This window comes from Lissotriton vulgaris, chromosome 5 (assembly GCF_964263255.1).
Source record: "Lissotriton vulgaris chromosome 5, aLisVul1.2, whole genome shotgun sequence".
Classification (NCBI taxonomy): domain Eukaryota; kingdom Metazoa; phylum Chordata; class Amphibia; order Caudata; family Salamandridae; genus Lissotriton; species Lissotriton vulgaris.
In genome coordinates, this window is record NC_141693.1 from 586,054,658 (window position 1) to 586,077,337 (window position 22,680).

Genomic DNA, 22,680 nt, shown 5'->3' on the forward strand with positions numbered 1-22,680 from the left:
ATCACACTGCAGACATATTTTACAGTAATATGCCAAGTCCTAGAAATGGCATTTCTACACATGCCACACTCACGCAACATACATCATTGAAAAGCATTCATTCCCACGAACACGCACATACCAAATTCGAGCATGCACTCCCCACACATCAGGAATTACTAGGGACACAGAAATTCCTCATGCATCCCTATGGGAGAGCAGGCCAGCTTAACTACATGCACGCACTTTACTCTGGGACACAGAGAAAAAGTGCGCACAGACCAGAAAATCATCCACGCATATCACAAATTAAAAGCAAAAAGATTAGGGGTGAACCTGCCTTAAGGGCCAAGTCCAACACAACCCCCTACCAGCCAAAACGCAGGGCAGACCAATCACCACCGTGATGGACTTACCTGCTTGGGGCGATAAAACACGGACGCGGGCCCGCAACTGCAGGGACACCCTCCTGTTTTACGCCACTGTGAACCCCTGGGGTTCTTTCTAAAACTACAGTAGGGACTCACTGGATTACCCCACTGGTACTCTCCAGCTGCCCTCGGCGAGGACCAGGCCCTAGGCCACCCAGGTGCCACTGGATCCTGCCAACTCACCAAGTGGGGGGTAGTAACCCCTGGCACATAACAGCCATGCTCCACTCTTCCTGTCTGCAAGACAGGGCTAGACTGCCACTGGTTCTCCAGCCTAGAGTCTACAACCTTAGGTGGACCAGGAGTCTCAGGGAAGGCTCTCCTCCCCTTACCTCTTCTCCTAGGGTTCCTCCGCCTCCTGCAAGGGGTACCCTCTAAACACCACTCTCCCAACCTAGGGTTTAACCCCTCAGGTGGTACCGGGGTCAGAGGTGGGCTTTCCCACCCTCTGCACCCCCTTCCAGAGTCCTGCTCCCTCCCAACCGGGGCGGTACCTCTGGAGAAAGAACTGGTTAGGACACTGCTTACAGTACTCCCACCCTTCAGGTCAGGCAAACCCTGAACCTGGACCTCCAACCTCCGGTCTAGAACCTTTAGTGGAATCACTGCCTGGCACTCCAGGACTTCTGAGGACTCACAGGTCACTCCCAAATCACTCCTTTCACTGGACTTCTGTACTCTCCCTCCCGGAGCAGTACTGCCAGACTCCAAAACTACAGAAGCTCCGCTCACAGATGCTCCAGGTCCTCCACACACTAGAAGATCTCCCTCAAGTGGACTAACAGGTAAGCATAGGTCCCCACCCTGGTGTTCCTTAAAGAAACCATCCAGGCTCTGAGGCAGGGCTTCGGGCATCTGGGGACTCTCGGTCTCACACTCACTTCCGCTCCACTGAGACAGACAGCAAGCCCCTACACCCTCCTCACTATACTGAGACCTAGCTGGGCTACTCTCACCCTCCTCCACCACGCTGGGTTGGAGAAAACCTGACCCACTATTATTGGAATCACTCACTGGCGGCGCCAAGGAACCTCTTGCACCTTCCCATCGGTCTGCTTCCTCTGCAAGCTCACATGCTCTAAACGATCCCAACTTCAACAGGTGCTGGCGCAACTCTGGCACACAATAACTGAGCAGGTGCTCTGTGACAACCATGCAAAACAATCCGCCAGACTTGTCGTTCACGTGAGCCTTTTCCCAATCAAACAGTGCTCCACAACACTCATCCTCAAAGTCTTCCCAAGACTGATGAGGCAGTTTCCTAAGTCTCCTGAACCTCAACCCAAACTCTTCTGCGGGGGAAACAGGAACCGTACTCGGGGAACTGGGAGTGGGACTGTCAACACCAACACTTAAAAAGCTGCCACCACTGGACTCCACCCTCCCTGGGGAATCCAGACACTTACACATGCACTCAGGGGGTAACCTGCTCTCTTGGGCTACCTTCTCCCTGAACAAGGCCCTCTCAGCCTCTAGCTTGGCATGCTCCAACCTGAGCTGTTCCAACGCTAGCTGATACTCCCTCTCTTCCTTCCTATCCAACCACTCCTCTGGGGACAGGGAAAGGGATGGGGCGCTGGTACTGACACTGGACCCAGCAAGGGACTCCCTATCTATGGCTTTTGTAGTTTGGTTTGCCCTGTTCCCATCATGCACTGGGACAGGAACAGACTAATTTGCATACAGCCAGGTTCTGAAACTGGGATGGTGCAGTGAGCTAAAAAACGGTGTTGGATCTAGCCCTGATCTTTTGACTGGGTGAGAGCTTTCTGCTTAATTCAGAGACTCTGTCCCTCACCACCCCTTTTTGTAAATATTTTTGTCCACCCTAAGCGTGGAAGGGTATTCTCAGATGTGAGACCCTTGCTCATTGCACCATCAGGATTCAAGCAAACCGGGCCGAAGACGGCTGTAATGCCAGAAACCGGTCCCCGGGAGCTTGTTTCCTTCCCAGTGTAAGAATTGGCTTTTGTAGTTTGGTTTGCCCTGTTCCCATCATGCACTGGGACAGGAACAGACTAATTTGCATACAGCCAGGTTCTGAAACTGGGATGGTGCAGTGAGCTAAAAAACGGTGTTGGATCTAGCCCTGATCTTTTGACTGGGTGAGAGCTTTCTGCTTAATTCAGAGACTCTGTCCCTCACCACCCCTTTTTGTAAATATTTTTGTCCACCCTAAGCGTGGAAGGGTATTCTCAGATGTGAGACCCTTGCTCATTGCACCATCAGGATTCAAGCAAACCGGGCCGAAGACGGCTGTAATGCCAGAAACCGGTCCCCGGGAGCTTGTTTCCTTCCCAGTGTAAGAATTGGCTTTTGTAGTTTGGTTTGCCCTGTTCCCATCATGCACTGGGACAGGAACAGACTAATTTGCATACAGCCAGGTTCTGAAACTGGGATGGTGCAGTGAGCTAAAAAACGGTGTTGGATCTAGCCCTGATCTTTTGACTGGGTGAGAGCTTTCTGCTTAATTTAGAGACTCTGTCCCTCACCACCCCTTTTTGTAAATATTTTTGTCCACCCTAAGCGTGGAAGGGTATTCTCAGATGTGAGACCCTTGCTCATTGCACCATCAGGATTCAAGCAAACCGGGCCGAAGACGGCTGTAATGCCAGAAACCGGTCCCCGGGAGCTTGTTTCCTTCCCAGTGTAAGAATTGGCTTTTGTAGTTTGGTTTGCCCTGTTCCCATCATGCACTGGGACAGGAACAGACTAATTTGCATACAGCCAGGTTCTGAAACTGGGATGGTGCAGTGAGCTAAAAAACGGTGTTGGATCTAGCCCTGATCTTTTGACTGGGTGAGAGCTTTCTGCTTAATTCAGAGACTCTGTCCCTCACCACCCCTTTTTGTAAATATTTTTGTCCACCCTAAGCGTGGAAGGGTATTCTCAGATGTGAGACCCTTGCTCATTGCACCATCAGGATTCAAGCAAACCGGGCCGAAGACGGCTGTAATGCCAGAAACCGGTCCCCGGGAGCTTGTTTCCTTCCCAGTGTAAGAATTGGCTTTTGTAGTTTGGTTTGCCCTGTTCCCATCATGCACTGGGACAGGAACAGACTAATTTGCATACAGCCAGGTTCTGAAACTGGGATGGTGCAGTGAGCTAAAAAACGGTGTTGGATCTAGCCCTGATCTTTTGACTGGGTGAGAGCTTTCTGCTTAATTCAGAGACTCTGTCCCTCACCACCCCTTTTTGTAAATATTTTTGTCCACCCTAAGCGTGGAAGGGTATTCTCAGATGTGAGACCCTTGCTCATTGCACCATCAGGATTCAAGCAAACCGGGCCGAAGACGGCTGTAATGCCAGAAACCGGTCCCCGGGAGCTTGTTTCCTTCCCAGTGTAAGAATTGGCTTTTGTAGTTTGGTTTGCCCTGTTCCCATCATGCACTGGGACAGGAACAGACTAATTTGCATACAGTCAGGTTCTGAAACTGGGATGGTGCAGTGAGCTAAAAAACGGTGTTGGATCTAGCCCTGATCTTTTGACTGGGTGAGAGCTTTCTGCTTAATTCAGAGACTCTGTCCCTCACCACCCCTTTTTGTAAATATTTTTGTCCACCCTAAGCGTGGAAGGGTATTCTCAGATGTGAGACCCTTGCTCATTGCACCATCAGGATTCAAGCAAACCGGGCCGAAGACGGCTGTAATGCCAGAAACCGGTCCCCGGGAGCTTGTTTCCTTCCCAGTGTAAGAATTGGCTTTTGTAGTTTGGTTTGCCCTGTTCCCATCATGCACTGGGACAGGAACAGACTAATTTGCATACAGCCAGGTTCTGAAACTGGGATGGTGCAGTGAGCTAAAAAACGGTGTTGGATCTAGCCCTGATCTTTTGACTGGGTGAGAGCTTTCTGCTTAATTCAGAGACTCTGTCCCTCACCACCCCTTTTTGTAAATATTTTTGTCCACCCTAAGCGTGGAAGGGTATTCTCAGATGTGAGACCCTTGCTCATTGCACCATCAGGATTCAAGCAAACCGGGCCGAAGACGGCTGTAATGCCAGAAACCGGTCCCCGGGAGCTTGTTTCCTTCCCAGTGTAAGAATTGGCTTTTGTAGTTTGGTTTGCCCTGTTCCCATCATGCACTGGGACAGGAACAGACTAATTTGCATACAGCCAGGTTCTGAAACTGGGATGGTGCAGTGAGCTAAAAAACGGTGTTGGATCTAGCCCTGATCTTTTGACTGGGTGAGAGCTTTCTGCTTAATTCAGAGACTCTGTCCCTCACCACCCCTTTTTGTAAATATTTTTGTCCACCCTAAGCGTGGAAGGGTATTCTCAGATGTGAGACCCTTGCTCATTGCACCATCAGGATTCAAGCAAACCGGGCCGAAGACGGCTGTAATGCCAGAAACCGGTCCCCGGGAGCTTGTTTCCTTCCCAGTGTAAGAATTGGCTTTTGTAGTTTGGTTTGCCCTGTTCCCATCATGCACTGGGACAGGAACAGACTAATTTGCATACAGCCAGGTTCTGAAACTGGGATGGTGCAGTGAGCTAAAAAACGGTGTTGGATCTAGCCCTGATCTTTTGACTGGGTGAGAGCTTTCTGCTTAATTCAGAGACTCTGTCCCTCACCACCCCTTTTTGTAAATATTTTTGTCCACCCTAAGCGTGGAAGGGTATTCTCAGATGTGAGACCCTTGCTCATTGCACCATCAGGATTCAAGCAAACCGGGCCGAAGACGGCTGTAATGCCAGAAACCGGTCCCCGGGAGCTTGTTTCCTTCCCAGTGTATGAATTGGCTTTTGTAGTTTGGTTTGCCCTGTTCCCATCATGCACTGGGACAGGAACAGACTAATTTGCATACAGCCAGGTTCTGAAACTGGGATGGTGCAGTGAGCTAAAAAACGGTGTTGGATCTAGCCCTGATCTTTTGACTGGGTGAGAGCTTTCTGCTTAATTCAGAGACTCTGTCCCTCACCACCCCTTTTTGTAAATATCCCTATCTATGGGGTCATCACTCTCTGCTGACATCCATCCACTGTCATCACCATCCAACTCACATTCATCAGGGCTCACCACAGACTCACCACCCTCATGGCGTGCGGCCCGGGCCCTATCTCTCTCTCTGTGCTCGAGATCCCACTGATCCTTTTGCCACAGGATCAGGCTGTCCCTAAGCTGGGACTGAGTAACCAACTCACTCACCTCCATGCCTCCCTTTTCGCAGAATCTGACCAGCTCTAACCTACTGTACCTAAACAGACTACAGAGATCAAAAACTGGCTCCATTTTTGCGGACGTTCTCAGGAAAAGTTTGACACAGGGAACCTGGGGGTCTGAGCTAAACAGGAGAATACAATCACAAAATTCAGCAAGATTCCTATCTCAGAACTTGCACTCCACTGTCCAGCGTAACACACACTCATTCACACACAACCCTCCCCTCGGACTGGTAAGGCAGTTTCTACCACCCCTGATTCTCTCAACCTGACCACTAGTGACACAGGTACCAAACTCTGGGAGCAGGGCGGGGAACAAGGTACTGGACAAAATACAAATGACACCTTTCAGGAGAAGCAAAACTGAACTTCCCTAAAAAACAATAATCCCCAAAATGCGGTTATCTAAAAAATGCAGAGCTTTGAAGTGTGGCCTGTCGCCACTGTGGTACAGCGCAAACACAAATTCTTATCCTCACCGCTTGCCGCCAATGTTAGAAACAGGACCCTGGCCGGCCAAGACTCGCATCGAGGTCAGTCAGGGATCACCATTTCTAAAGTCAGGGCAGGGGAGTCACACACCAAGGCAACCCCCACTCGCCCTCTAGGTAGCGTGGCGCGAGCAGTCTAGGCTAAACTTGGAGGCGGTATGAGTTAAGTATTTGCGCACGCACCCAAGCAACAACACCCAAGGCCCACCACAAAGAAAGACTCTACACAAGGATATATATCAAAAATAGCCTTTGTATTCATAATAAACAAAACACATTAGATAATACACGCAAACTGTACAATGTGCCAGAGGCACAGGCAGAATTTACAAGGGGAATTATGTACAGGACAGGGCCACATGGACCACTGTCAGGGGTAGGCACTTGTTAGAAAATAATACTGGTAGATATACACTTATGTCGTAAACATAGAATGAGTAGCACAAAAATTATAAATGCAACACGCATCCAGTAATCACTGGAACAGTAAGGACCTCCTACGCAACCCTAACTCACTGTAGGTAATCACGCAGGTAACTAGGACCTAAGGAAGGAATACCAACACCTAAGCAGTTCACTCTTAGCAAAGGGAAGGAAACCTAAACATAAAATGCAACATCACTAATCCTCTATGCAGGTCACATTTAGCAACAGGAGATAAACATAATATACCTAATCAGGTCACTTTTAGAAAAGGTAAGCGGAATCAACAATTCAATATGCAGGTCACATTCAGCATAATGGATAAACATAAACAATCCTCTCTGCAGGTCACATTTAGCAAAAGGGGATAACCATAAGAATACCTAATCAGGTTACTTTTAGAAAAGGTACAGGTTAGAACACATGCGCAAGAATTACATACCCAGAAACTACAATGCGCGGGGTGCACAAAGCACAACACTCAAAAGTGTCCCTCAGGCCAACTGGCCTCGAAAGGGGCGGAATGCCCTGAGTCTCAATGTCAGGGAAGCTGCGCAGGCAGCACAGCACACAAACCTAAACGTGGCAACTGTCCACTAAGTGCTGGACAGTTGTTAAATAAGATGCCCAACGTTGGAGCCAGGGCTCAAGAACAAGGTGGGGAGACACAGTGTGGGAGCCTCGGGGCTACAACCAGCTGACTGCCTGTGTCCCCCAAGAGCCTCTCTCAGGGCTCTACAACAATCCAAAATGGCACTTAAAAGCTCAGTGCTCTAAAACGCTGTGGGCTGGAGCCTCGCTAGGCTCAAAGAACAAATGGGGCCAATGAGCCTCTCAGGGCTCGTAAAACAATTGTCCCCTCGAGCCTCGGGGCTCGTCAACAAATGCGGCCGTCGTTGGAGTCCCTCACGGGGGACTCGGGATCCACACAAATGCCCCCTGAAGCCCTCGGGCTTCACAAAGTAGTGCGCGCCAAATCGCGCTACGGGGGAGGGGCGGACACCGACAATGTGTCCCGACGCCCCTCTCCCCTTTACAGGCACTCACCGGGTCTGGCGGCTGGAGGCGTCTCCTCGGCGGCCGGCGCGAGGCTCTCCTTCACTCGGGGAGCCTCGAGGACAGAGCCGGCTGCTCCTCTCGCGCTCCGCCTGGCCTCGTCTCCTTTACCTCCGCCTGACTTCCGCCGGGGCCGCCAATGGCAGCGCGGCCCTGGGGGTCAGGAGGCGGGACGTCCGGGTCGCGGAAGGCAGCGGCCCGGCAACAGCTTTCGGTGCTCCTGGGCTGCGGCGGTGATTCCTTGGAAATGCCGGGTGGGCACCGGCTCGTAATTAAATAAATACCACGGGGCAATGCCGGGTGGCACCGGCCTTCTAATTAAAAATACAGCGAGGTGGCACTCGCTAATGCCGCAAAATCGGCAATCTCAGTCCCAATGCCGGGTGGGCACTGGCCATGCAAAATAAAGCGCTCCCAAGCGCTCGGGGACAAAGAAGAAGCGCGCTCAGCGCTGGAAAGCTAAGCAAAGCGCTATTGAGCGCTGGGGCACCAGAAAAGCGCTCCTAGCGCTACAAATCAAGATCAGGGCGCCTCCAGGCACAGGAAAGCTCCAGCAGGGTCTGGAGGCAGGCAGAGGGGCAAGGCAGGGCCAGAGCCAGCACACTGGGTCTCCAGGCAGGGAGACAGCCAAGTGGCGGTCCTCTTGGCCCCTGCAGCAGCAGCAGCCCCCTCTGGCAAGATCCTAGGCAGAACCAAGGACAGGACAAATTGTATGGGGACACAGCCCCTTCTTATACAGACAAACCCTTTGTCTCAAGGGTGCAGGGTGGGGGAAAACCAGTCGCAGCTGGTTCTGAAGTACTCTGTTTACCCCAACCACCCTCTCTATTCACTGGCAGGGCTAGGGCCATCAGTCGCACTACAGGGGGTGGAGCCAGCATTGTCCGGGGAAAGTCCAGGCCCATCAGGGACCAGGTGCACTCCTCCCAAGCCATCAAGCATGCTGATCTCACACTCACCACCGGGCAGACCCATCCAGCCTTCCTGGAGCCAGGCTCACCAGCCAGCTCCAGCCAATCACACTGCAGACATATTTTACAGTAATATGCCAAGTCCTAGAAATGGCATTTCTACACATGCCACACTCACGCAACATACATCATTGAAAAGCATTCATTCCCACGAACACGCACATACCAAATTCGAGCATGCACTCCCCACACATCAGGAATTACTAGGGACACAGACATTCCTCATGCATCCCTATGGGAGAGCAGGCCAGCTTAACTACATGCACGCACTTTACTCTGGGACACAGAGAAAAAGTGTGCACAGACCAGAAAATCATCCACGCATATCACAAATTAAAAGCAAAAAGATTAGGGGTGAACCTGCCTTAAGGGCCAAGTCCAACAACTATATTTTCTACATTCCTCTCTTGCTCCAACAATTGACTGACCAGTCCCCAATTCCCTGCTGAATTTCAGATCACAGCCTAAAAGAATTGTACCCAGACCTAGTAATGTGGCTGCCTCAATGGGGTCCATCACAATTAAATACCTCTCACTACAAAGATCTTGAAGCAAAACTACACTTCTTGAACATACTGGGAGGAAACTGGAGTATAACAAAGGTAATGCTCCCTGAGCGCAGACTCTGTGGGTGTGCCGAAAAGGCAGTTGTGAAAGATTTACTGATGAGGGACTCAGCACTGGGCAATCAAAATCTCACAGAATCAGAAAGCTAGTGGGAAACTCAGTAACAGTCATTGACCTCTGTTTACTCCACACCCCAGACCCAGGTGATCCTTAGGGATATTCTGTCAGCCAAATATCATATGAACACTATTTATTAGAGAAAAAATGCCTCTTTCATATCCAGCAAAGACATTAAAGCAGAGGGAAAAGTCTCCTCCAGGACAACCTTGTCCTCTGGGGTTCTGACAGATAGCTCTTAACCCTCCCAACAGTCATAGAGGCAGAATGCCAGAAATACTATGAGTACCTTTATGCTGCTGGGCCTCCCACAACACCAGAAGCTGAAATCTCATTCTTTTGAAACCTCAATCTGCTGCAACTAACCCCAGCCCAGTCGACTAGGATAGAAGGGGAGATTGATGTTGACAATTGCATCAGTGATTGATGCTTTGCTTTTGAGTAATGCTCCCATGGGAGGATGGTTTCCCAGCAGAATTTTGCAAAGCAACCAAGCATCAGACTATCCCATCACTAGTCTTATTATACAAAGAGGCCCTGAATAAATGGCACTTGTCCTCTAATTTTTTCACATCCAGAATTTCTGTGATCCCAAAACCTGATAAATTCCCCCTCGAGCGCTCCAACTACAGACCCATATCGCTAATAAACAGAGACATTAAAATATTTAAATATTGGCTAAGATTTTAGCGACATGCATGAACAAAGAAATTACAGACCTAATACATCCTTCTCAGGTGGGTTTTGAACCTGGCTGTTCCTCCACCAATCACCTGTACACTCTTGCTCATCTACTCTGCAGAATTTGCAGAGTGGCTCAAGAAGAGACCTGGTCCCTGAGATAATAGGTCTTACTTATGGTGGTCTTTGGATGTAGAAGCGTTTTACACAAACATCCCTCGGGAGGCTATACTTTTAGTTAAGGAAGCAATGCTATGATCTGAGGCATGTGAGTCCACCACCCCTATTATTTTTATTATAGAGTGTGCTGCATTGGACCTCAGAAAGTATTTCTTCCCATTTGAACAAAATGTATATTTCAAATTCAGGGAGCATCTATGAGTTGTACCTTCACCCGAAATTGGCTTGCTTATATATGTACAGCTTCAAAAAATGGTCATACTCTCTGACACTAAAACATTTAAGATGGAATCCAACTTTGGCTGAGATTCATTAACAACATTCAGATAATTTGGAAAGGCAGCAAAACTGAGTCCTTGGAATTCACAAAATGGATAAAGCACTGTGATCCATACCTCAAATTTATGAGCTTTATATCCGATAAGTAACTACCATTTCTTGACCTGATTATAACATTAGAGGAAGGGCGTTTGCGAGCAAAGACTTTCTATGAAGCCATGGAATGTATCAGCCTATTACTATATAGTAGTTACCATTTAGAGCCTTAAGAAAAAAACTCCCTTTCAGATGCTTTTTAACCCCTTCAGCGCTAATGACAAGGGTAACTCGTCATGGAGTTTCCATTGATTTCAATGGAAATTACATTGAAGCAGCAGAAGAAGCATAGCATCCAAGTGGTTAAGAATTAGGAGAAATTGCAGTGAAATCTAAACGTTTGAGAAAAAAGCACATGGCTAGATTTGAAAACTTCACAAGTAAGACTATACAGGAAAGATCACCAGCACATCCTGCAAAAGAGCCAAGAATAACAATAGAGAAGCACTTTTAGACCTTGAATAAAAACTCATCAACCCGAATTAAATTTTATCTAAGCATGGGCGGAAAATCCGTTCCGCTCGCTGATTTTGCGGATTTTCGGTAAATTCGCAATCTGCGAGATTCGCGAATTTCCCGCAAAATCCGTGAGCGGAACGGATTGGGTCAAAAGTTCAAGCTGACTTTTTGTAACTATTTTAGAATGGCGCCAGCAAGCTGCCAGTGCCTCTAAAATAGTTACAAAAGTCAGCTTCAACAGGAAGCAGTAATAGATAAAGTAAAGCAGGTGCTAGAGTTGAATCTCAAATTCAGTTACACAATCATTAATCACCCCAAACTTGGGGTGATTATTGACTGTGTAACTTAATTTGACCTTCAACTCAAGCACCTGCTTTACTTTATCTATTAGTGCTTCCTGTTGAAGCTGCCTTATGGCTGAGGGCAGAAGGGCACAAAGTGGGACAGAGGGCATGAGTTAGGCAGAGGGCAGAAGGGCACAGAAACCAGTGGGGCAGAGGGCAAAAGGGCACAAACAAGAGTGGGGCAGAGGGCAGAAAGGCACAAAACAAGTGGTACAGAGGGCAGCCGGGCAAAAAAAACGAGAGGGTGGCAGTGATGAACCAGGCCAAAAAAAAACGCGAACACGCAAAGCGCCCCGCAAATAGGCAAAGTTCCCCGCGAACACCTGCGAACACGCATAAATAAAAAATCCGCAAATTCGCGCAAATTCACGAATTTTGCGGATTGCGAATTCGCAAATTCGCGTATCGCAAATTTGCAAAATTCGCCCATGCTTAATTTTATCAACATGAACATCCTCTTTGAATGAAGTGAAAAAGATCACTAGTAAATGAGGGAATTTACTAAGCAGTGGTCCTCCAAAGGTAGAGAGACCACTGTTTGTCTGAATGCGTACCAACGACTTGCGAGATCCGATGGTCCACATGAGACCAAGAAAAACAAAATCAACAGAGAGTTTAACTACGTGTTGGGGTCTTCCTCCCGTCATTGGACATTACCCATGTGGATCAGGTAATATGTGTGACCTAACAACACTCACTAAAGAATAAAACCTGGGACCAGAAGGAATGTGGCAGTTATTCAAAGATACAATTGAACATTTACCGAAACGGAGAAGTAGATGGATTAGTTTGAAAATCCGATGCAGTGTCTCCTGACGAAAGGCGCTCTTAGCCCGAAATGCATTGGGTTTTAAATAAATGCTGCTTTGGACCAACTCCTGTTCTTGTCGTGTTTTAGCAAGAGGTCCTGATGGGCACAGCTTTAACATAAGAAACTTGAAAATGCATAACATCCCGGGTGTGGATTTTGAGTATAAGTCACAAAATATGGAGACATAACAAGAATTAGATAGATGTTTAAAAATGGATTATAATGGAGAACAAATTAATAATTTGTCAAATTGGGGCAAAGTAGTTGTGTGGTCCATTTGGGGTAAGAGAATGCCCCACCTAATCATGGTCTGTTGGTATATGTGTTACTGAGGAGATTTGAGTTCTTTAAACAGGTGTCTTGCTTTACTAGTTTGATTCACAAACAACTACATTTAAAAACCACAGAAAGGAACCCCCCTTTTTTGTTATATCTCTTCCCAGTCCTTTCTGGGTCTATTAGGGAAAACTCTCTTCTTTTTTTGGTTTAACTCAGGCTCCAGTAGCCAGAGAGTTCTAACTTACAATATGGATACACTACGAACCTTTGGGTTCTCAAAAGACCAATGTAAAAAACTCCTAGGAGGGTCTTCTAAAAGTATTAGCATCATCACTCTATCCAGCAGTGATGAAGATAAATGGAATAAACTTTGGAATCTAAAGAAAAAAATGATTCGCACTGAGCTCCATGCAGAATTTATCATCCAATACTGCAAAAAGGGAGTCATACCTAAGGGCCTACAAATTATTAATGAACCCGGGCTATTTGTTACAGATGAAAAGTTTAAAGATAATCGGACACTAATAGCGAACAGGTGTAGTCGCGACTGGATGTTGCTTATTATAGATACAGCACAGGGACTTTTGATAATAGAGAAAGAGGAAATAGATAAGTTGGAGAAGGAACTTAATGAGTCAACTGCATTGGATGATGCAATTAAGAAATTAGCAGAAATAAAAGAAGATATCTCAGGATACCAAGAGAATATGATAAATAAAAAAACAAATAAATTGCGAAAGGATGTGGCTAACTTTAAATTGGAACAGGTTTACCCATATCTTCAGAAGGATTACTTTGACCAACCTATCCCTAATGAATTTAACAATCGTCCATATAAGTATAATAAAAACAAATTTTATAAGAAAAATGTGACCTTTTCAGATACATCATACAATACCAGTGATTCTGAGGCTGAAAGGGCACAAGATAATAGTAAACGCAACGAATCCAGAGAAGAGAGTGCAGATGAGTTCCATGATTATCAATTTTTTTTTTAGGTAAACACCAAAAGAGACAGACCCGTGGCTTCAGGACCCGGGGGAGGGGCCGTCAGGGCTTCCGCCAAAAAGAGGGAACAATAAGGAGACCATACATGAGGACTCGCAGCCACAAGGACTGGGAATAGACAATCATACCCAAAAGGCACCAATCATTAATCTCTCTGATAGGAACTTAACAACAGAAGAGATTACTATCCTTGAGAAAGGCGTAGGATTTGCCCCCAGTAGAGGTATCTGTAGATATTCAATAGAGAAGGATATAAGGGACTTATTCCGCAAAATTAGGATCAAACGATTCTTTGAAAATAAGGACAATAGACCCAAGAACAATATATCTGGGTTGAAACCTCCTTCAACCTTGACCCCCGAGATCTCTATGGTTAGTCAAGAGATTGATACGTTTGAAAAAGTCGTCACTTTAGGCCTCAAAAAATTATTGGATGAAAAGACATGGACCACCAACAATCTATCCAAAGCTGAAAGGGTGGCACTGACTAACCTTCAAACCTATGACGATATTACCATCAAACCTGGGGATAAGGGTGGAAGTATTGTGATCCTTAACACCCAGGATTACAATCAAAAAATGTATGCCCTACTCAGTAATACATCTCACTATAGAAAATCTAACATAGGTGAGTGGAACAGTCTCAAAAAGAAAGTGAAAAGTGTAGTGACCCTAGCAAAAGAGGATTGTATCATCTGTGAAGATGAATATAAATATTTAATTAACAATCATCTCAAAATACCAGCTCTCTATGGACTCCCCAAAGTCCATAAGGACATTGAGGATCCTCCCATGCGACCAATAGTGTCAGGCATAGATTCCATCACAGAGCCACTCAGCAAATATGCTGATTGTTTTATCCGCCCTTTGGTAGAGACATTACCGTCCTACATAAAGGACACCAAAGACATGATCTCAAAGGTGGAAGGTATCAGTTTCAATATTGAAACTCAATGGTTGGTGTGCTTGGACCTTGAGTCCTTGTACACCAACATACCTCAACACGATACCATCAAAATGATGAGAGAGATTTTGAGTGATGAGGAAGGTTATCTCTCTGCTCAAAATACATTCATTGTTGACTGTATAGAAATTGTCCTTCTGAATAATATCTTTTTGTTCAATAGTGATTTCTTTTGCCAAATAAAAGGTGCGAGCATGGGTGCTACCTGTGTGCCGAGCCTTGCCTGCTTGTACGTAGGCAATTTTGAAAAACGCCACAATTATAATGAACTAAGTCCATTCTATGAAAATGTGAAACATTGGTCTAGATTTATAGACGATGTTTTCTTTGTGTGGGAAGGCAGTGAAACCGACCTCACAGCTTTCATTGAGTGGCTAAACTGTGGGGATGGCAACCTCAAATTTACATTGAATAAAAGTCAAGTGGCAGTTGACTTTCTGGACATCAAAATTAAAGCAGAAAAAGGGAAGTTATGTGTTGAGCTCTTTGTCAAACCATCTGACCGAAATACTCTGCTCCACCACAACAGCTACCATCCCAAAAACCAAAAAGAAGGCAGTGGAGAAGTGTGGCTCACTGGTTAGAGCAGGCAGACCCTGAAGCAGAGGTCAGACCCGGGACCAGGGTTCAATTCCCAACGCGGCAGGGTCTTGAGCTCAAATGTCCATGGACTCGATAATTCTCGCCTCGGTGCCTGACCTAATCATGGGTTCACACTCTGCAACTCTGGGCATTAAGCTTGCTTAATCTCCACAACAGCCCCCCCGCGCCGGGATGCCTGGCTTTCACCTTGGGGATGCCCTGTAGGGGCTATCTCACAGGGAAAAGCCAGGACGGGTTCCCAAGGCAAGCGCGGAGATACCCCTTCGGGGGTCGATTCAGGCGCTATATAAGAAACATAATAATAATCCCCTATAGCCAATTCATAAGGATAAGACGAAATTGCACTGACAAAAATTCCTTTGAAAAACATGCAGACAATTTGAAAACTAAATTGCTCCAGCGAGGATACCCAAAAAGACTAATAAGAGATAGCTACAAAAGAGCCAAATATCAGAATAGAGCATCCCTCTTTGAATCCAAAAATAAAAACCAGGAACCTGATAACACCATTGTAATGGTTTCAAATTACAATGGTCTAAGCTTCAAAATTAAGAACCTTATTAACAAAAACTGGTCTATTCTAAATAAACAAGGCAAAACCCCACTTCCGAAACCTATTTTCTCCTGCAGGAGGAATAGGACTATACGTAATTGCCTGGTCTACACTTATAAAGAACCAAAAAAGGCCAGGCAATTGAGCATCGATCAAGGGAGACCCGTCAGAGGTAATCAAACCTGTGGATCATGCTCTCACTGTAAATCAATCGTCCAATCAGATAAAATAGAACTGAATGATACATCACATTGGATGAATGATCACGTTAACTGCAGAACATCCAATGTGATATACCTGTTAATTTGCCCTTGTCAGAAGGGCTATGTAGGCGAAACAGGCCATGAAGTGAGATTGCGTCTAAACGAACATAGATCAGCTATTAAGAATAATAAGAAGAATGCCCCTCTGGTTGATCATTGGATAACAGAAAAGCACAAAGAGGATGAATTCAAATGGTTCATAGTAGAAAAAATCAAGATATCAGCTAGAGGAGGTGACATAGACCTAAAACGTAAACAAAGGGAACAGTTTTTTATGTCCAAGTTTCGAACTTACAATCATGGTCTTAACAGTAGAGAAGAGTGGGAAAGATTGGTCAGATAAAGTCACCCCACAAGGGAAATTGAACCAATATTTTGTAACTGTATGTGCTGTCACTTATAATCAGAGAATTTCTCCCGCTGTATCAAATACTGTCTGTACACTGTTCCATCTCAAGACAGCGGATAAACATAATTACTATAATGTTGAAACTAAAACAGATATGTATATGCACACTATTCCATCTCAACACAGTAGATAAATATGGTGGATAAACATAATTGATACAATGTTTAGACTACAACAGATATACTGTGAAATTATCTATTGAGACTATTACTGTGTTGTGTATCAAGGAAAAATGACAGTTTCTATTGAAGGAACATGATATATTTGGTGTTACTGATGCAAAACGTACTGTTCACATGGATCCAGATATAGGTTCAACTAATGTATAAGAACGTTCCGTTATAAAAGCTACATGTGTGGAGTTCACACGCATGCTGCAATAAGGTTTTTTGTATGGGTTAAGGCCCTTTGTATTGTTTGGGTGCCCTTTTTCAATTACCTAGTAGTTATAATGGCACGGGTCTTTTTATGTTTAAAGCTACATAATAGGAGCGTTCTTAAGTACCGACATATCTGAGAACCAAGTGTGTATGTAAATGTGGATTTCTAACAAAGACTAACTTAATATGGGTAACGTCATAAATGTAATATCTGTAGGGAAAAAAAATCTTTGAGAATTAGATCAAGCTACCTACTTATATACTATGAATGTAGAATTAGCACGTTTATAGACACTAATCTCCACTATAGTAAGGTTAAACCAAATATTGAATATGAGGTTAAATCACTCGTAATGTGGCCTCTCCTCTATATTTAATACCATTAATTCTTTCCCTGTAGTAAATGCAATATCGGATTTTCGGGGTATATATAGATGCCACCAGTCTATTATAATGAGTCTGCTTTATATACTACTAAAAAGTATATTTTCCCCTAATATCATTGAAAACTCGCCTATAGCGCAACACAAACGAGTCCGTTTTTCTTTACTTGTGCCTTTCAGTAGTGTTTTACCACAACAATGGCGCTCGCTTGAGACTTATGCTCCATCCGATTGAGTCCTTCTTCACTTGCGGACAACAATAGACTAAACGTAACTAAAAACTACCAAAATGGCGCTTGAACCGGATAATTCTACCGGCATCATTATCAGGTGCAGATAATTATTCAATTAACAACAGTTCGGGCGCATATAAATAGATCTATCACACCCTGGCCTCCATACCGACTCTGGAGACCGGGGAGACCAGGCGGACGGCTCAAACGATAACCGCTCAAGGTAAGAGAATGCCCACAAACGCGGAGGTTTTTACCCGTGTTTCTAGCACCAACGACCTGGCCATAATCTAACGTGTACTTCATACTTCATAGACACTTCCGCTTTAAAACTTTAAAACTGCAATTTCAGCATGCGGAGGTCTCTATCCCTGCTTTTTAGTACAAGTTACTGGCCATACTTGCAAGCGCCACTTGTATGAAAAAGATAAACTAACTATGGTACTTTACTCGACACTTGCCTACTAGTTTTTCTACATTTGTGCGTTAAAACCTTAAAGTTATAAGCACAGCACGCTGAGGTTTTTCCCTGGTTTCAGTATGAATTACCGGCCATATCTCCAGGCGCCCTTTGTATTAATAAGACAGACTAACTAGGGCATTTTACCTAACATTTGCCTGTAAGTCTTTCAACACTTGTGATTTTAACCGTGAAGTGGCAAGTACATATACCAGTGATATCAAGTAAAGCTTAACACTGGATCATTCCAACAATTGATTGGTCGTTAAACCGTAAGCAAAAACTTCTTGTTTCTCGACAACAAAGGGTTCTAGTATTCTATGTAAAGAGCTCTCTTTATGCTCTTAAACTGATCACAAATTGGGCATAAAACTCGAACTTCCCTTTCATTTACCTATACAGGTGAGAAGCTCGCCCTAAATCTTACCAAAGAAGCGAATAATTTGGAAGTAGCTCTAAAAAATTTGGAAGAATGAATATGATTATACAAAAGCGACCTTGATACGCACCAGGCGCTTGGAAGAGTCTCCTCCAAACACTGCATATAATCTGCATACCACCATCAAGTAAGCATTTAATCTTGACAAGGAAGAATGCATGTATCACAGTGAGAGCCATATGTGAATCTGAATATTGCTGTTATTCTATATATAGATCCTCTAGATGGTCGAGCTGAGGTGTATAACACGATAAAGATTATTCTACTCCAGGATCAAGACTGGCACGGCAAATTGAAAATGCTCTAATAGTAAGACATTATGATCACTAGTAGCTATGACCCTGTATGACTCTAGACAAAGACATTTTTCTAAAAAATCCTCATGTACTGTATACTAATGATATGTCACATATACTTTTTTAGATTTACGAAGTTTTTAACCATAGTCCTGAGGAAGGTGTTCTACCCATCTAAGCACCGAAACGCGTCGACAACACTGGCTTTTTAAATTGTCTTCATATGTTTTTATACTGTAATTTTTGGAAGAAATATAATATGTATGTAATCCTATGACAAGAAAATGTTTATGTGGAATTATTTGAATTACTTGATATAAAAAACTTTTTCTTCTTTTTTAATAAATGTGATATTTTGATACAATCTATGGTCTGTTGGTATATGTGTTACTTAGGAGATTTGAGTTCTTTAAACAGGTGTCTTGCTTTACTAGTTTGATTCACAAACAACTACATTTAAAAACCACAGAAAGGAACCCCCCTTTTTTGTTATTCAAACATACCAATTGTAACACCAAAAAATCCATTTACCTCATACAGTGCCCGTTCCACCTGCCGTTTGTTGGTATGGCTACTAACCAATACAAATTTCAATTATCGAACATAGAAGTAATATCAGATGTCACCAGATCACAACAAAAATAAGTGCTCACTTTCTAACCAAAAGAAATACCCCAGGAGACATGCAGTGGGTATTTTTGGAGGCCAAAATAACAGAGCAGAGATTAGGAGGTACTATGTGAAAAAGAACAGCGCTGGATCTTCCGTTTGAAAACCTACATTATTTTTTTTAATGGTGAGATTCCCTGGGGAGCGCTACCCTAGGGATTCTGCCTCTCTGCAGGTTATAGAGGGTAACTTCTACAGGGACTCAGAATAGCTGTACATACTGACTCAAATAGAAATTGATAAGAATTATTTATATATTTTTTCATTTCGTTTTACTGAGCTCATTAACAAGCATACCTAGAGGAATAGAGAGCTGGTTTATACCTTTTTAAATAAGAACATATTTTCTTTGCCCATTACGTTTTTCACTACCCGAGGGTTAAAATGCCACTATTTATAAGCAATTAGTGTTCACTCATGACCTCACTATGAACTCCTGCTGAATTCATGACAATATTAGCCTGGGGTTAGATAGATATGATGGCGCGCACATGCACTGCAATTCTTACTAACCCTTGAAAAATGCTTGTATTTCACATCATCTACCAATTACACCGCACCAAAAGAAAGCATACGTGACAGTTCCACTTTTGCTGTTTGCTCCTTTCTTTGTTTTGTTGATCTTTCTGATCCAAATACACATGTATTTCTTTAAAAAAAAACTCTATTACTACCACCATCTGATTCTGTTCTTGGGATGTACACGTATCACATTGTGCAATGACTTCATCACCCACACAACATCCTTTGACCCCATTAGCAATATATGTGAGCAAGGAGAGCTGTCAGTCACCTCTGTGTTCGGGGACGTGGAAGAAGGGCAAGCAAAATAGCCTGGACAATTCTCTGGGGAAGTAAGAAGTGGTCTCTCAGGAGGGCCAATTAGCAACAAGGTAGGATGAGAGTCTTCTATTAATTTATATATTTACTCATGCGTTTATATATGACTGAAGAACAGTCCGATAGCACGGACCCCATGTGGCCGTCTAGTTAGGAAATACAGGTGAGAATTTAAGATTTATAACTATTTGTGTCTGAGATTGTAGTGATGGTCTAGTTGTTTTTGTGGCGGGTGCCCCGAAACCGGAAACGGAAGTGCGGCCGTTTTGGAAGGGTCGCGGTTCCGAGTGGAGAAAACGCATTTCCCTGGCGCTCTGTTAAATAAAGAAGTTAACCTATACCCTTGGCCTCCGAGAGTAATTTATGGGCTAAGGGCACTACAATAAATGGCAACGAAGGTGGGATGCACAGGTAGAAGGCAGGAAAGCGGGAAGTACAGTCACTGCAGTAGCTGCAGCCTGGAAAAAACAACGGGTGAGAGCGCAGCAGCGAGGCAGTGCTTAAAGAGCAAACGAGTGGGAGCCACACAATACAGCATGCCCAAAAAGGAGGTCAGTCTGAAAGGAAACCCCACCACTCGTTAAGGAGCAGATATAAGGCAGACCCCACGTTCAGCACAGCCACAGCAAGGAATAGAGAGGAGACTGGGGGGGAGACATACTCTACCAGGGCTCACGATTGCAAGAAGGTAGACCAGAACAGAACGCGGAAGAGCCGACGCAGCCCTGGACCCCTCCAGTGCATCTAGCAGTGACAACGGCAGCCCAGTACCCTGACAAGAACGTTAGGAGGGGCAAGCGCCTGGAAGCCCCCCCGGCAGTAGTGCACCACCGATCCGGAATCAACGCGACTTAGAGAAAATGAGCGAGCAATCTTCCTCCCTCACCAACCTGGTCCCATTCCTACCCAAGAGAAGTGAGCCCACAATGCTGTGGGAGGACTGGAAGAGATATTTTTGAAACTACTTGTCAGCCCTGGAAGAGGAAAGCGAGGCAGAATACTCGAGCTCCAGGAGAAAGAAAATACTCTTACACAACCATAGACCAGAAGGTATTAGAGTATATGATAACCTGCTGAAGTAGACCAGACCAGCCACGGACACAGACGAGTTCAACATGCAATAGAAGATCTGGACAAACACTATCGCCCTGTAGTGTGCATAGCCATAGATCAATGCAATTTCTTCAAAAGAAAACAAGGAGGCGGAGAAACAATTGATGAATATGTGGCAGCCCTACAGAAATTGGCGTTGACATGCAAATTCGGAACGTTACACAATGAACTGGTGAGAGATCAAATAATAATGCGCACATCCAACACAGCCATACAGGAGAAACTGTGGGTGAATGGGGATGCTCCACTCAAAGAAGTTTGGGAGCTGGTGAAAAAGGCAGAGTTATCCAAAAGGTTCGCAGAAGCCGCAAGGAAAGACACCATCAGCAAGACCACAGTGTGCAAGGTAATGGAAGGGAACAGACCGGACAAAAGTAAACAGGCAGGACCCTCCAGGACCCAGACCCAGAGGAAGTACCCGCAGAAGGCAGGAGGAGTGCAGAGGACCACGTGGGAAAGAAAGGAAAATTGCTACAGATGCGGAAGATTCTCACACGCAAGTAACAACAAGGTCTGTCCAGCCTTCAGGGCCAAATGCTCATATTGCGGGATCTTGGGTCACTATGAGAAAATATGCCGGTGCAGACCCAAAAGAACAGAAGTCAAGTACGTAGACGAGGGAAGTGACGAAGAAGAAGAGGGACCGGGAGAAGAGGACGAAGGAGAGGAGGTGTTATGCATAAATGATCAAGTCCTGGGGATAGATTGCACCAGTTCCAAGAAACCAGTATTAAGGATGAACATAGCCGGAGTGGAGATTGACATTGTCGCAGACTCAGGGTCCCCCTACACAATAGTTCAAAGGAAAGTGTGGGAGAAGGAATTTCGGGATGAGATAAAGGTGGACCTAATTCCTCCAGACAAACGCCCGGTTACATACACAGGACAACGGATACCTATGGTAGGGTATTGCCCGCTCCTATTTGAGTTCAAAGGACGCCAGGCAGATTGCAAGCTGTACATCGCTGAAAAGGGACCGTCTGTACTAGGATGGATGGACCAAGGGGCCCTGGGCATAAAACCCAACCTGGGAGGCGTGGAAAAAGTGTTAACAACAGACACAGAACAAGGGTGCGAAAGTGAAGCGTGGAGGAGAGAATTCCCAGAGGTTTTCAAAGGGACGATAGGAAAATTGACCAAGTTCACACATAAAATATGTGTGAAGGAAGGAGCCCATCCGGTGAGCCACAAAGTCTGGAACAAGAGGAGTTAGAACGCCTAGAAAGGAGTGATATCATAGAAGCCATAGAGAGCGCGGAATGGTTGTCCCCCCTCGTGGTGGCGCAGAAACCTAACGGCAAGGTGTGCCTGTGCGTAGATCTCAGGGAATTTAACAAGAACATATGGGTGGACAAATTCCCCTTACCCCAAATCAATGAAATGCTGGCAAAAACAAAGGGGATAAAGTGGTTCTCCACAGTGGATCTGTCGTCAGCGTATCACCAAATAGCGCTGCATCCGGCGTGTAGTCACCTCACACCTTTCATAACCCCTTTTGGATGTTACAAATTTGTTAGGATGCCATTTGGACTGGCATCAGCTGCAGCGGTGTTTCAAAAATGAATGCACAGGTTGTTTCAAAAGGAGGAGGGAGTGCAATTCTTCCAAGACGACATTAACGTCATGGGAAAGTCCAAGAGAGATCACGCCGAAAAAATGCATGCCTTGCTGTCTATACTGGAGAGGAACTGTCTCACTGTGGAATGGTCGAAGTGTAGATTCGGAGTGAGACCAGTAACAT